This window comes from Capsicum annuum, chromosome 12, assembly GCF_002878395.1.
Source record: "Capsicum annuum cultivar UCD-10X-F1 chromosome 12, UCD10Xv1.1, whole genome shotgun sequence".
NCBI classification, from domain to species: Eukaryota; Viridiplantae; Streptophyta; class Magnoliopsida; order Solanales; family Solanaceae; genus Capsicum; species Capsicum annuum.
This window is the reverse complement of record NC_061122.1, coordinates 186,141,476-186,154,426: the sequence shown is the minus strand read 5'-3', so window position 1 is coordinate 186,154,426 and position 12,951 is coordinate 186,141,476. Positions and strand designations below refer to the sequence as shown.

The 12,951-nt window shown below is 28.1% G+C and overlaps 1 long non-coding RNA gene across 2 annotated transcripts; it reads left to right on the top strand.

The window, feature by feature from the left end:
• The first annotated feature begins 7,506 nt into the window (after window positions 1-7,506).
• On the top strand, window positions 7,507-12,440 carry LOC107849864. Of its 2 annotated transcripts, XR_007048374.1 has the most exons (4): window positions 7,720-8,859; window positions 8,952-9,366; window positions 9,457-9,541; window positions 12,000-12,440. It is a non-coding gene; the product is annotated as an uncharacterized LOC107849864 (long non-coding RNA). The 2 variants fall into 2 exon arrangements; XR_007048375.1 differs by having other exon boundaries at window positions 7,507-9,366.
• The last annotated feature ends 511 nt before the right edge of the window (window positions 12,441-12,951 follow it).

Below are 12,951 nucleotides of genomic sequence, written 5' to 3'. Positions count from 1 at the left end.
TTTTGATGAATGAATATGTATTTTGGGGTCCTTGGAACTAAATTTTGTGTTTTAGGGCTAAGTAAGGGTGGAAAAGGACCACTTTGTCCCCAACACGGAGTGTTTAAGTCACTAGAATTCTTTACATAGGCGCCGCCCATCCCATTGCCTATGTTCACATAGGCGCCGCCTAGGCTATCGCCTATGTTTACATAGGCGCCGCCTAGGCTATCACCTATGTTTACATAGGCGCCGCCTAGGCTATTGCCTATGCTTTCCAGTGGCCATGGGCGATTGGTTAGGCGACGCTTATCACTTTGAAAGGCCATAACTTCTTGCTCAGGTGTCGGATTTTATCCAAATTGGTATCGTTGGAAAGATAACTCTAATACCTATCATTTGACACATAGTAGTCTTCCTAATTCGGCATATACAGAGAGTTATGGTTGATGGAAGCTGACGCACTTTACAACGTCCACTAAAACTTAGTCGATCGAAATAGTTTCAACTCGTCCTTGAGTTGAAGGACCTCTATGGTCTAAAATCAAGTTTGAGTGGATTCACATGCTACACAATAATTAACATGCCATATTTTCATAGGGTTTTATGGCTTCGGGATTAACAACGCATCGAAATCATGGTCTATATCGTAGCCCGAATTGCGGGGCGTTACAGTATCGCTGCTTCGATCTCAACTCTTGTAAGATAACACCTCCCTTTGACTGAATATTAGAAAAAACAAAGTTAATATTTTCATCTTGGGTTAAACCAAGACTAAAAGATGGTATTTCATCAAAATTCATAAATCGTATATCTCTTACTTAACTAGAACAATTTGCATGTTTGCCATTATAGCGAAAAACAAAAAAAATTCAACACACAAAAATTAAACCAAAAAACTCTAAACCCCAAATTCAAAACACAGAAAAAATGAAAAAATAATGACGTAAAAAGAAAAAAAAAATTATATGAAAAATATAACATGCATTAACTGTAAAAATCAACTTACCTTAATAAGTGGAAAGAAGTATTATCAAGATTTAGAGAAAAAAGTACGAATTTTGAAAAAAAAAAATAGCGGAAGATTGATATTGGAGGGAATTGAAAATATTTAGAGTGACGTGAAAGTAGGGTTTAAAGAGATAAAGTGGCGTGAAAATAGTACAGTGAAGATTTTTGGGTGGAATACACGTGCCAGTTAAAAAAAAAAGGTAAAATATTACTACTTTTGCTAGTAGTTGTAATTTTGATAACCTATTGCTACTACTTGTAATTAATGTCTTAAGGTTGTTAATCTATGTAATTTTTCCTATCTTTAATGCTCTACTTGCTGAACATTAGCAATACTTTTAATGAAAAAGCCCACCCATTTTCATTTAATTACAACCATGACCTTAAATAAAAGTCCTTCCTTTTCTATTTAATTACAATAATGCATAAGTTCTATTGAATATGTTGGGGCCCATACTTATTAAAATGAATAATTAAATATTTCATATTTTTTTTACTCTCTTAAATGTAAATAATTTCTTCACTATATTTCGCATTTAAATTTTTACTACTCCGTAATTTTACTATGTCACCCCTAATTAATTATTATACGTCATTTATATATTAAAAAATTAATAATATTTAATTAAAATATAAAATAGACATTTATGATATGTCTGTTTCAATCGTAATTTTACTATATCACCTCTAATTAATTATTATAGATCATTTATATATTATAAATTAATAATATCCAATTCGTGATTTTACTATATCACCCCTAATTAGTTATTATAAGTCATTTAGGTATTAAAAAAATTAATAATATTTAATTAAAAATAATAAAATAAATATTTATGACATGTTTGCTTTAACTGCTTCAAACGTGATTTTACTATATCATCCCTGATTAATTATTATAAGTTATTTAGGAATTAAAAAATTAATAATATTTAATTAGAAAAGTAAAATAGACATTTATGATATATCTGCTTCAACTATTCAGCCATGGTTTTACTAAATATCACCCTTAATTAATTATTGTAAGTCATTTAAGTATTAAAAAATTAATAATAGTTAATAAAAAAGATAAGATAGATATAAAAATGATAAATTAACTCTTGATATTTAAAATTAACTTGGCATCTTATATGAGGTTCACTTAATTTTTGTTCACGAGCATTTTTTATAGTAATTTTACTATGTCACTCTAATTATTTGTTGTAAGCCATTTAAGACATTTATGTTTCGCTGCTTTAATCGAGAATTTACTATATCACCCATAATTAATTATTATGATCATCTAAGCATTGTACCACTTAATTGAAATAGAAGAAATATTATAAGTCACAATAATTAAAAATTAAATTATTTAAAAAATATAAGTGGCTATCGACAACACAAAACTCCGGAAAAGGAGAGTAACATATATTATTCAAAAATTACATAAAAAGTATTATAAATTAAAATTGTTAACAACTTAAGATATCTAAAAATAATTTAATATGTTGTATATTTCAAAAAAAAAATGTAAAAAATACTATAAATCACAATAATTAACAACTTAAAAATTTTATAAAATATTTGATTAACTCTCGAAATTATATTAGTGTCACCTAAACTGGAATAGAAGAAAAGTATTATAAATCACAATAATTAAAAAACTAAAATTATTTTAAAAATATAATTGACCATTAATGCCACAAAAATTTGAATAGAAAAAGTAAAGTATATTATTTAAAAATAACATAAAAAATATGATAAATTACAATAATTAACAGCTTAAATTATCTAAATACATATTAAAAGTATCATTGATTATCTAAATTCTATTTGTGTCACATAATTTGAGACAAAAAATAATATTTATTGAATCCGTGCTAGATCCTGGATGAGTCTTAGAATGTATATGCAATTTTTTTTAACTTTTGTTTTAATATATCAAATTGAAAGGACAAGTTCTCATACATCACATCAAATAGCGTATATGAAATATTGTTAGCATACAAACGACTCCTACGTTTCAATGAAAGGAACATATACAAAAACAAAGTTCGATAAAACATTTACAGAAGTATGTTTTATCGTGTTCTCAATGTCAAATAACTTAAATTAATATGAAAGATAGTAACTTATAGTTTTTTTATATAATTTTCAAAACACTTAAAATTTAAATTTAAAATATTAGTTTAATTTAACTTTAAAGAACAAATTGATAAATAAAAGAAAAGGAGAAATAAAAATAAAGAATATTTCTGTCGACTTAGTAGGGGATACAATTCAATTTTGGGTTATTAATTGCAACCCACATGTGATGTAATATGCAATTACTAGATAACTCTTTATCATTTTCAACAATTATTCTCTATTTTATTCAATAAGTATCAAGTCTTATGTATCAATTTTAATTTCATTTTTTACACTTAATATAGCAAATCTCAGTTATAAGATTAAAGATCTAAACTTCAAAATGCATCAAATTTTATTATTTACATGAGTAAGTTATACATAATTATCTTGTGAGATAATCTGGCTCATTGAAAAATACTATCAAGTAGTTAATATGTTTTGTATATTTATATTTTATAATTCATAATTGGAATTGATATCAATCTAACTTATCATGCATGATCAAAATATCTTAATGTTGGGCCCGTACTGACACGGGCCATGCTTCTCTAGGACTATATAGAAGAGCGAGTGGCAACTATTGGAAGCAGGCAGCTGGCGGTCGACATGCCTGCTTGCTCCATGATTTTATTATATCACTTGTAATTAATTATTATATGACATTTACATATTAGAAAATTAATAAAATAGATATTTATGACGTGTTCGCTTCAGTTGTTTCAATCGTAATTTTACTATATCGCACCTAAGTAATTATTATAGGCCATCTAAGTATTAAAAAATTAATAATATTTAATAAAAAAGGTAAAATAAACATAAAATGATAAATTAACTCCTGATGTTTTAAATTAATTTGACATCTTATATGGCCCACTTAAAAAATTTTCACAGATATTTTTATAGTAATTTTGCTAATTAGTTATTATGATTCATTCAAGATGTGTCGGTTTTGCTACTTCAATCGTGATATTTGATTGACTCTCAAAATTATATCAGTATCGCTTAAATTGAAATAGAAAAAAAATATAAATCACAATAATTAAATACTTAAACTACTTTTAAAATCTAAACTGACTATCAATACCGCAAAAGTTTGAAAAAGAAGAGTATTATAAATTACAATAACAAACAACTTAAAATAGTTAATTACAATGTCAAAAAAGTATTATAGATTACAATAGCTAACAACTTAAAAAATCTAAAAACATATTAAAAATATAATTAATTATTTAATTTTATTTATGTAAGACAAAAAATAATACATATTGAGTCCGTCCTAGCACGGGCCTTCGATATCTAGTACTATATATAAGTGTGAGTGGCAGCTGTTGGAAGCAGACAACTAGCGGTTGTCATGGCTGCTTTCAGCTGCCTGCTTGCTTCGTGATTTTACTATATCACCCTAATTAATTATTATATGACATTTACTTATTAAAAAATTAATCAAAATTAATTTTTTAAATATATATAAATGTGAGTGGCAACTGCTGGAAGCAAACAACTAGCGGTTGTCATGTCTGCTTTCAGCTGTCTGCTTGTTCCGTAATTTTACTATATCACTCCTAATTAATTATTATATGACATTTAAATTATAAAAAATTAAAAAATTTTGATTTTAAAAAAAGTTAAATACATATTTATGATATGTCTGCTTCAACTGCTTCAACTGTAATTTTACTATCACCCTAAGTAATTATTATAAGTCATCTAAGTATTAAAAATAGCAGCAGCTGGAAGCAGACAGCTAGCGGTTGTCATGCCTACTTTCAGCTGCCTGCTTGCTCCGTGATTTTACTGTATCATCCCTAATTAATTATTATATGATATTTACATATTAGAAAATTAATAAAATTTAACTTTAAAATAAAGTAAAAATAGATATTTATGAATGTTGGCTTCAACTAATTCAACCGTAATTTTACTATATCACCACTAAATAATTATTATAAGTCATCTAAGTATTAAAAAATTAAAAAAAAATTAATAATAAAATAAAGATAACTTAATAAATTAACTTTTGATGTTTTAAATTAATTTGACATTTTATATGAGGTCCACTTAAAAAAATTTCACAAGTATTTTTTATAGCAATTTTACTATATCACTTCTAAATAGTTATTATGAGTCATTCAAGAAGTGTCAGTTTCACTACTTCAATCATGATATTTGATTGACTCTCAAAATTATATTAATGTCACTTAAATTAAAATAGAAAAAGATATTATAAATCACAATAATTAAAAAATTAAATTACTTTTACAGTATAAATTGACTATTAATATTATAAAAGTTTGAACAAGAAGAGTATTATAAATTACAATAACAAACAACTTAGAATAATAAATTTCAGTGTCGAAAAACTATTATAAATTACAATAGCTAACGACTTAAAATTTTTTAAAACATATTAAAATTTTTTTTAAAACATATTAAAAATATAATTAATTATCTAATTTTATTTATGTCACATAAATTAAGATAAAAAATAACATATATTGGGCCCGTGCCACCTTCGATACCCGGTATATATAGAAGAGAGAGTGAGCAGTCAGCTTAAGTAGGCAGCTGACGGTTGTCATGCCTACTTTCAACTGTTTGTTTGCTCTGAAATTTTACTATATCACTTATAATTAATTATTATATGTCATTTACGTATTAGAAAATTAATAATACTACTATACAAAAGAGCGAGTGAGCAGGCAGCCGATGATTGTCATGTCGGCTTCAAGCTTCCTTCTTGCTCCGTGATTTTACTATATCACCTCTAATTAATTATTATATGTCATTTATGTATTAGAAAATTAATAATATTTAATATAAAAGGTAAAATAAATATTTATGACATGTCTACTTCATCCATAATTTTACTATATCACCCCCTAATTAATTATTATTAGCCATCTAAGTATTAAAAAATTTATAATATTGAATAAAAAAAGTTAAAATAGACATAAAATAATAAATTAACTCTTGATGTCTTGAATTAATTTGACATCTTATATGAACCCCACTTAAATTTTTTTCACAATTATTTTTATAACAATTTTGCTATATCACTTCTGATTAGTAATTAAAAGACATATTTGCTTTGCTACTTCAATCGTGATATTTGGTTGACTCCCGAAATTATATCAGTGTCGCTTAGATTGAAATAGAAGAAATAGTATTATAAATCACAATAGTTAAAAATTTAAATTATTTTAAAATATAATTGATTATCAAAGCCACAAAAATATGAACAAGGAAGCTATTATATATATATATATATATATATAAGCAAAACTAAAAGCAAGACAAAAAGTCAAGTGGCAAGATATTAAAAAGCCACGTAACACTTTTTAGGACAATACTTAATAATTTTGTAATAAAAGATTTAAATTAAAGAATATTAAATATCTAAATTTGAAAATGTATTATCCTTTTAAAAAGAAAAAAAATCATTAGCTTAAAAAAGAAACATATGGTTGAAGAGTCCTACATATACTCTTGCTATTTAACAATAATAGTAATAATAATCTCTCTCTATATATATATTCTACTTACTTATAAATGGGATAAACAGGCAGCTCCTCGACATGCCTGTTTGTGCTGTCTGCTTCAGCTGCTTCAATTATAATTTTACTATATTACCCCTAATTAATCATTATAACTCATTTAAGTATAAAAAAATTAATAATATTTAATAAAAATAATAAATTAACTATAAAATAATAAATTAATTGTTAACATTTTATTTCAATCGTAGTTTTACTATATTATCCCTAATTAATCATTATAATTCATCTAAGTATGCAAAAATTAATAATATTTAATAAAAATAATAAATTGAATATAAAATGACAAATTGATTGTTGACGTTTTATTTCAATCATAATTTACTATATCACTTCTAATTAATCAGTATAAGTCATTTAAGTGATAAAAAATAATAACATTAATATCTTATTAAAAAATTATCCTAAAATAATTATAAATCACATATTTAACAACTTAAAAATATAAAAGATATAAAATATTCGATTGACTCTCGAAATTATATCAATATCACTTAAATTGGAATAGAAGAAATATTATAAATCACAATAATTAAAAATTATTTGTATAAATTATATTTGTATAACATAAATTAAGATAAAAAATAATATATATTGGGCCGGTGTTGAGCACGGCCTTTGATGTCTAGTTTTACTCTTATATAGAAGTGAATAGTATTGTTACTACTATTTTGTTGTTTAGTGAAGGTTGTAATTATGCACAATATTTAGGGCAAAATGATCATTACATTTGGCTGATATTTTCCTATCATCTTGTACCTCTCTTCTCTATCCTTTTCTTCTCTTTCCAAAGAACACTCCAGACAATTATCCTTTTTCCCTTTGAAATTTGTTAAGCCACCCTATTGTGTCTAGCTTCATTTTCTGGAAAAAGCTCTTAAAATCTTGAATTTCCTTCAAATTTTTTGTTGTGCAACTCTGTACTGTCGAAAATTATTTTTAAATCAAGAAAATTATGTATTATTTTCCTCTCTTCTCCAGTGATACAAAAAAACTTTTGATTTGATGAAAACTTTTGATTTGATGAAAAAGATTCTAAATTTATAGTGAAAATTTTGATAAAATGGAAAAACAAATGTGCTTTCAATGTTTACAACGCAGAATTGAATTGGATTTCTCTGTTCAGTTCATATTCTGTTATGGTCTTTCTGATTCTCCTCTTCCATTTGGTTCTACTGCTGTTGTTCAGGTACACTTTACTTTAAAAGGGAAAATAAGCAAGCTTTTTTGTAATTTGTGTAGCAAGATAATTTATCCGGGGAATTTTAGTATCTCATTTGGTTGGTTATGCTTGGTTGGTTACACGAATATTTGCCTAACTAAAAGCTGAAAAAAGAAAAACACACAATCTCTTTTGTAATTTGTGTAGCAAGATTAGTTATACTGGGAATTTTAGTATCTCATTTGGTTGGTTACGCGAATATTGCCTAACTAAAAGGTGAAAAAAGAAAAAAAAATACCTTTTGTAATTTGTGTAGCAAGATTAGTTACACAATGAATTTTAGTAGCTCAATTGGTTGGTTACGCCAATTTTTGCCTAACTAAAAGGTGGAAAAAAGAAAAAAGAAACAATCTCTTTTGTAATTTGTGTAGCAAGAAGAGTTCTTTGGGTGTTCACTGGTAGTATGAGTTAAAAAAAAGTACCTTTTGTAATTTTTGTAGCAAGAAGGATTCATTAGGTGTTTACTGATAGTATGAGGGACGAAAAAAAAACTTTTGTGATTTCTATAGCAATAAGAATTCTTTGGGAAAAAACAAATAACCCCTTTTTGTAGTTTGTGTGGCAAGGAGAGTTCTTTAGAAACAAAAAAACCACTACTTTTAAAATTTGGGTAGCAAGAATAGTTTATTGATATGAGGTAAAAAAAACTCATTTGTAATTTGTGTAGCAAGAAGAGTTCTTTTGATGTTTATGAAAAACTTGTAGAATGAAGACCGATAATTTACACTTAAATTCTCTGCCATGGAAATATACAATGAAGTTGTTAGAGACCTTCTAACCCCGGACGATACTCCACTTAGACTCCTCAATGATCCAGAGGTGAATATATGTTTTAAGCATGATCAAGTTTTGTTTGATTCGGAGATGATACTTTGCAGGTAACTGCACTTTTTCATTTGCAAAGAGGAACTGTAGTTGAAAATTTTAAAAAAGTAACCTTGAAGGACTGGAATCGTCTAAAAGAACCGTTGTCAGTGTGTGAAGGTAAAACTTAAAAGGCTAATACTACTATATTGATAGTGTTTCCTCCAAGTTAATATGATATAACTTCAATTGTTACCATTCTTGCAACTCAGACAAAAATAGGAGAAACTGCTCTCAATGAAGTGAGCTCAAGATCACACCAGATTCTGCGTTAGGTTAGTGCATTCGTTACAAGATGGCTTATTAATCATAATATATAGGAAATATATCATTTCATTGACTCGACCAACAAATGATCTTTTTGTAGATAGTTGAAAGTACTACAAAGAAAATTGTTGTCTTACAAAATGCAAGCACTCTAACAGCTGCAGTGACAAGTAAAAGTACCTCGGCTTAGACATCATCTGAAAGGATCTTTGGAGTAGTAGTTTCTTCCCATTAAAATGGTGATGGAAAATATTTTGTTTTCTTTCCTGCAGAATTTTGTTGATCTTGCAAGAATTGATTATGCTTGTCAAACCTTATCAACAAATGTCAGAATGAAAGAAGGCAGACACATCAATCGCAGTTACTTTCTGTCATTTCCTTAGTAGATACTTCACTTTTAGTGTTGAAAATCTATGTGATGATCTTAGTCTTGTGCTATACTTGAAACAGATCATTGGTTCTCTGGTCTTTCGCCATCTACCTAAGGAACTCTTTCGGAGGAGATGTTTACATCAATATGAACCTACAATTACATGTACTCTCTCTCTTCCTCTCTCTATTGTATACCTTTGTAACATTGGATTAATTTGAACTTGGTCTTTTTAAGTCGAACATAAATTTGCATATAAAAAATAAAAAAATTACAACTATTTCTTAGGTTGAACGCCGTAGAATTTAAATCTTAGATTCACATCTATATATTAACCCACACATTTAAAGTTCAACTTGGTCTTTAGATGCCACATATCAATGTAATAGTCCAATATTCTTCTGATGTACTACTCGCAAAAATATTAAAGATCTTAAAGGTTGAATTCGGCGAACTTAAATCCTACATTTACATCTATATATTAACTCACGTAATTGAAGTTTAACAACTAATCAACGGATTCATACTAATGATCTGATAGTCCATTGTATATTCTTTTGATATACATCCTTAGTTCTTCTCGCAGAAATACTAAAGAATCTTATTAAAGGTTAAAGTCATAAAACTTAAGTCACATCTATATATTAGCTCAGGCAATTGAAGTTTAACGAGTAATCAGCGGATTCATATTACTAATTTGATAATCTATAGTACATTATATTTTTCTGATCTACTTCTTTAGTTCTTCTTCTTAAGAGAGGTATCCGGTAATTTTATCCACCAAGGATGGGAAAAATAGGAAGAAATCATTTAGTGGACCCATGGTGATTGACCCACTTCATTGGCCACTAGGTCATACCCTTGAGTGCAATTTATCCTACTTTCTTATGCTTGAAATAATTAATGCGGGTAACTCCTGGAACAAATGGCCATATAGGACATAAAAAATTCAATGTTGCAAGGTTAAAAGATCAAATAAATTTCTTTCTCAAAGAATTTTACCACATTCACATGAGAGGCTATGCCTTCAAACTTAAAAGGTTTAATCAAAGAAAAATATGCTCCACAAATTAAGTAGTGGGTACAAGGAATTTCTTAAGACAATTGTCTTTGAAATAAGTGATGAAATATCATTAAAAAGTGAATGGAAAAGAGGAACAATAATGTTCCAATTGAATGCTTAACTGGAATAATCAGCAATAGTAGTTTTGAAGTTTCAGATGAATATAATAAGGTGAATTATATCCTAGAGTTGGTGGACAGAGTTACCCTGTTGTTGATGGGAGGTGATAGGTATCCCGTGGATTTAGTCGAGGTACGTGAAAGCTGGCCTAGACACCATGATTATAAAAAAAAAATGTAAAATTCCCCAACTTTTCTCAAACAAAAATCTCTTCCGTACACTTATCACTATTTTACCAATATCCTAGGAGTTATGAAAGAGGTATTTTCTGTTCTAAACAGTGCAAATTTTTCAAAGAATCAACCTTATTTCCACTGTGTAATCCATTTAAATATAATAAAACTTTAATTTAGTTTTAGCTTAATATATGTCAAAACGAAGTAGTGTAGAGAAATTAAGTACATCATCTATATCTAACTATAATGAGCAAATATGATACAAATGTAATCTACAATGGAACTGCGGTAACCAGGGAGAAAAGATTCTACTCATGAAATATGAGAACTAAAGATATGGTTCTGCTGGCATTTGTCATGGATGCTTGGAGTTCAGCTTGTTACCGTGTTACGCTAGATTTCAGTAAGCAATACTTATCAGTAAAAGATACTATCACATCTTAGGGCCACAAAAAATGACCACTAGGAATATATGAAAGAGCAAAAGGCAACCATGTTAGATTAGACTTCAAAAAAACTTACAAATAAGATAGTACCTTGTGTATTCTGGAGAAACAAGAGGAATCAACATCCAAGAATGATTAGATAAAATAAGTACGGCCTTTTTTTGCTCGCACTTATCCTCAGTGTTAACTGTTTCATGATCACTTTCAACACTTTGAGCACTAATGGAAATCTCATTCAAAAAGTCCGTCTTCTCTACCTCTTTAATAATTTTTTCATCACCTTCTTCTGAGGAATCTTATAGAGATTTAGGATGGACTTTCATATTTTTTTCCATTGACATTCTTGGATGTCACATTAGATGGATCCTTTTTAGGTGCTTTGCCTTTGTTTGCTAAACCTTTTAATGCCTTAATCTATGAATTATTAGCTTTCCTATCAGATTTAGCTTGTTTGTTTGGGACTCAGGCGTAGTAGTTGGTATTGAAGAAACTTTCTTTTGAATGTCATATTTCCGAAAATATAACTTTCTACAAGAGAATACTCTTAAATATAATAGGTAGCTAATGCTTCTCAAATAGATGGAAACATATTGGCAAAACAACAAATTACGATAAAACAAAATCTTTGGCACTTTAATATATGGTATGAGTTATCTCTGCGGTCTACATCAGTGTGTAAACTATGAGATTGTTAAACTTTTGCAGAGAACCTACCCATTACTTTTTTTTATGCATGATTGTCTTCTTCTTTTTGAATCTTGTTCTTTGGTATTTTCGTCCAATTAGCATGATTATTTTAATTTGTCTTCTCCTTCCAGGGTTCTAAAAGTGACTGAAATTATCTAAGAAGATAGGTTTTGGATAGTCAATGGGCAAAATAGCAGTGGAGTTTCAAGAGCGCTTGTAAAAGAAAGGTTCTTTAATTTCTTTAGCTGAGTTTAACTTCATGATCAAGTATCTTCAATCCAATACACTTAGCATTAATGGTTGGACACGCTAAGTTGCCATACTTATATTGAAGTCACATTTTTCATCTTCAACTACCTAATGCTTTCATATCATATGCCAATAATGGTGTAGTTACTACACTGACTAACTTGCTGATTTCTGTGTTGGAGATTCCATTGAGGTGTTGAACAACTTGAGTCAGCCAATCAGTCATTCGAGAAATACATGCTTCCATTCATGGTTCCTTTGTTGTTAATATTTTTACTGGTTTACAGTTATTCAAATCTATTGGTCTTTTATTTTTCTTAGAATTCAGTTCTATGGTAATTATTATGCAAATATTAAAAGCAACTGGCTGTTCATTTAAATTGTTAAAAATGTTAATCTAATTCTAAATTTTCAGTTTTGAGTATTCTTTGTAACATGTTTCCATGGTGTTGAATTTTGATTTTTTTTCAAAAATATATGATGTATGTCGATGGAACAAACAATGTGAGCATGGCCCGTCCACAGGACAGACTCGAGCCATCTAGTTCCTACTTATAATAAGCCACAATATTAAGATTTTGTCGTCCTCAGAGGGATATTTTTAGAATTTTATAAATGATATTGATGAACATGGCAAATTAATGTGGGGTGACAAAAGATGTTTTGGTTTGTGAAAACACCAAACATGTATACCAAGAATTTTTCCTACATCTGTAAATCTGCACCAGCATATGTGTCTAAGGGAGAATATCACACTATAGATGGGCTATCATAAATGGCATGAGTCATCCTTGAAAATCAGAAATAAGTCGGTAGTTAACACTGAGTCATCAG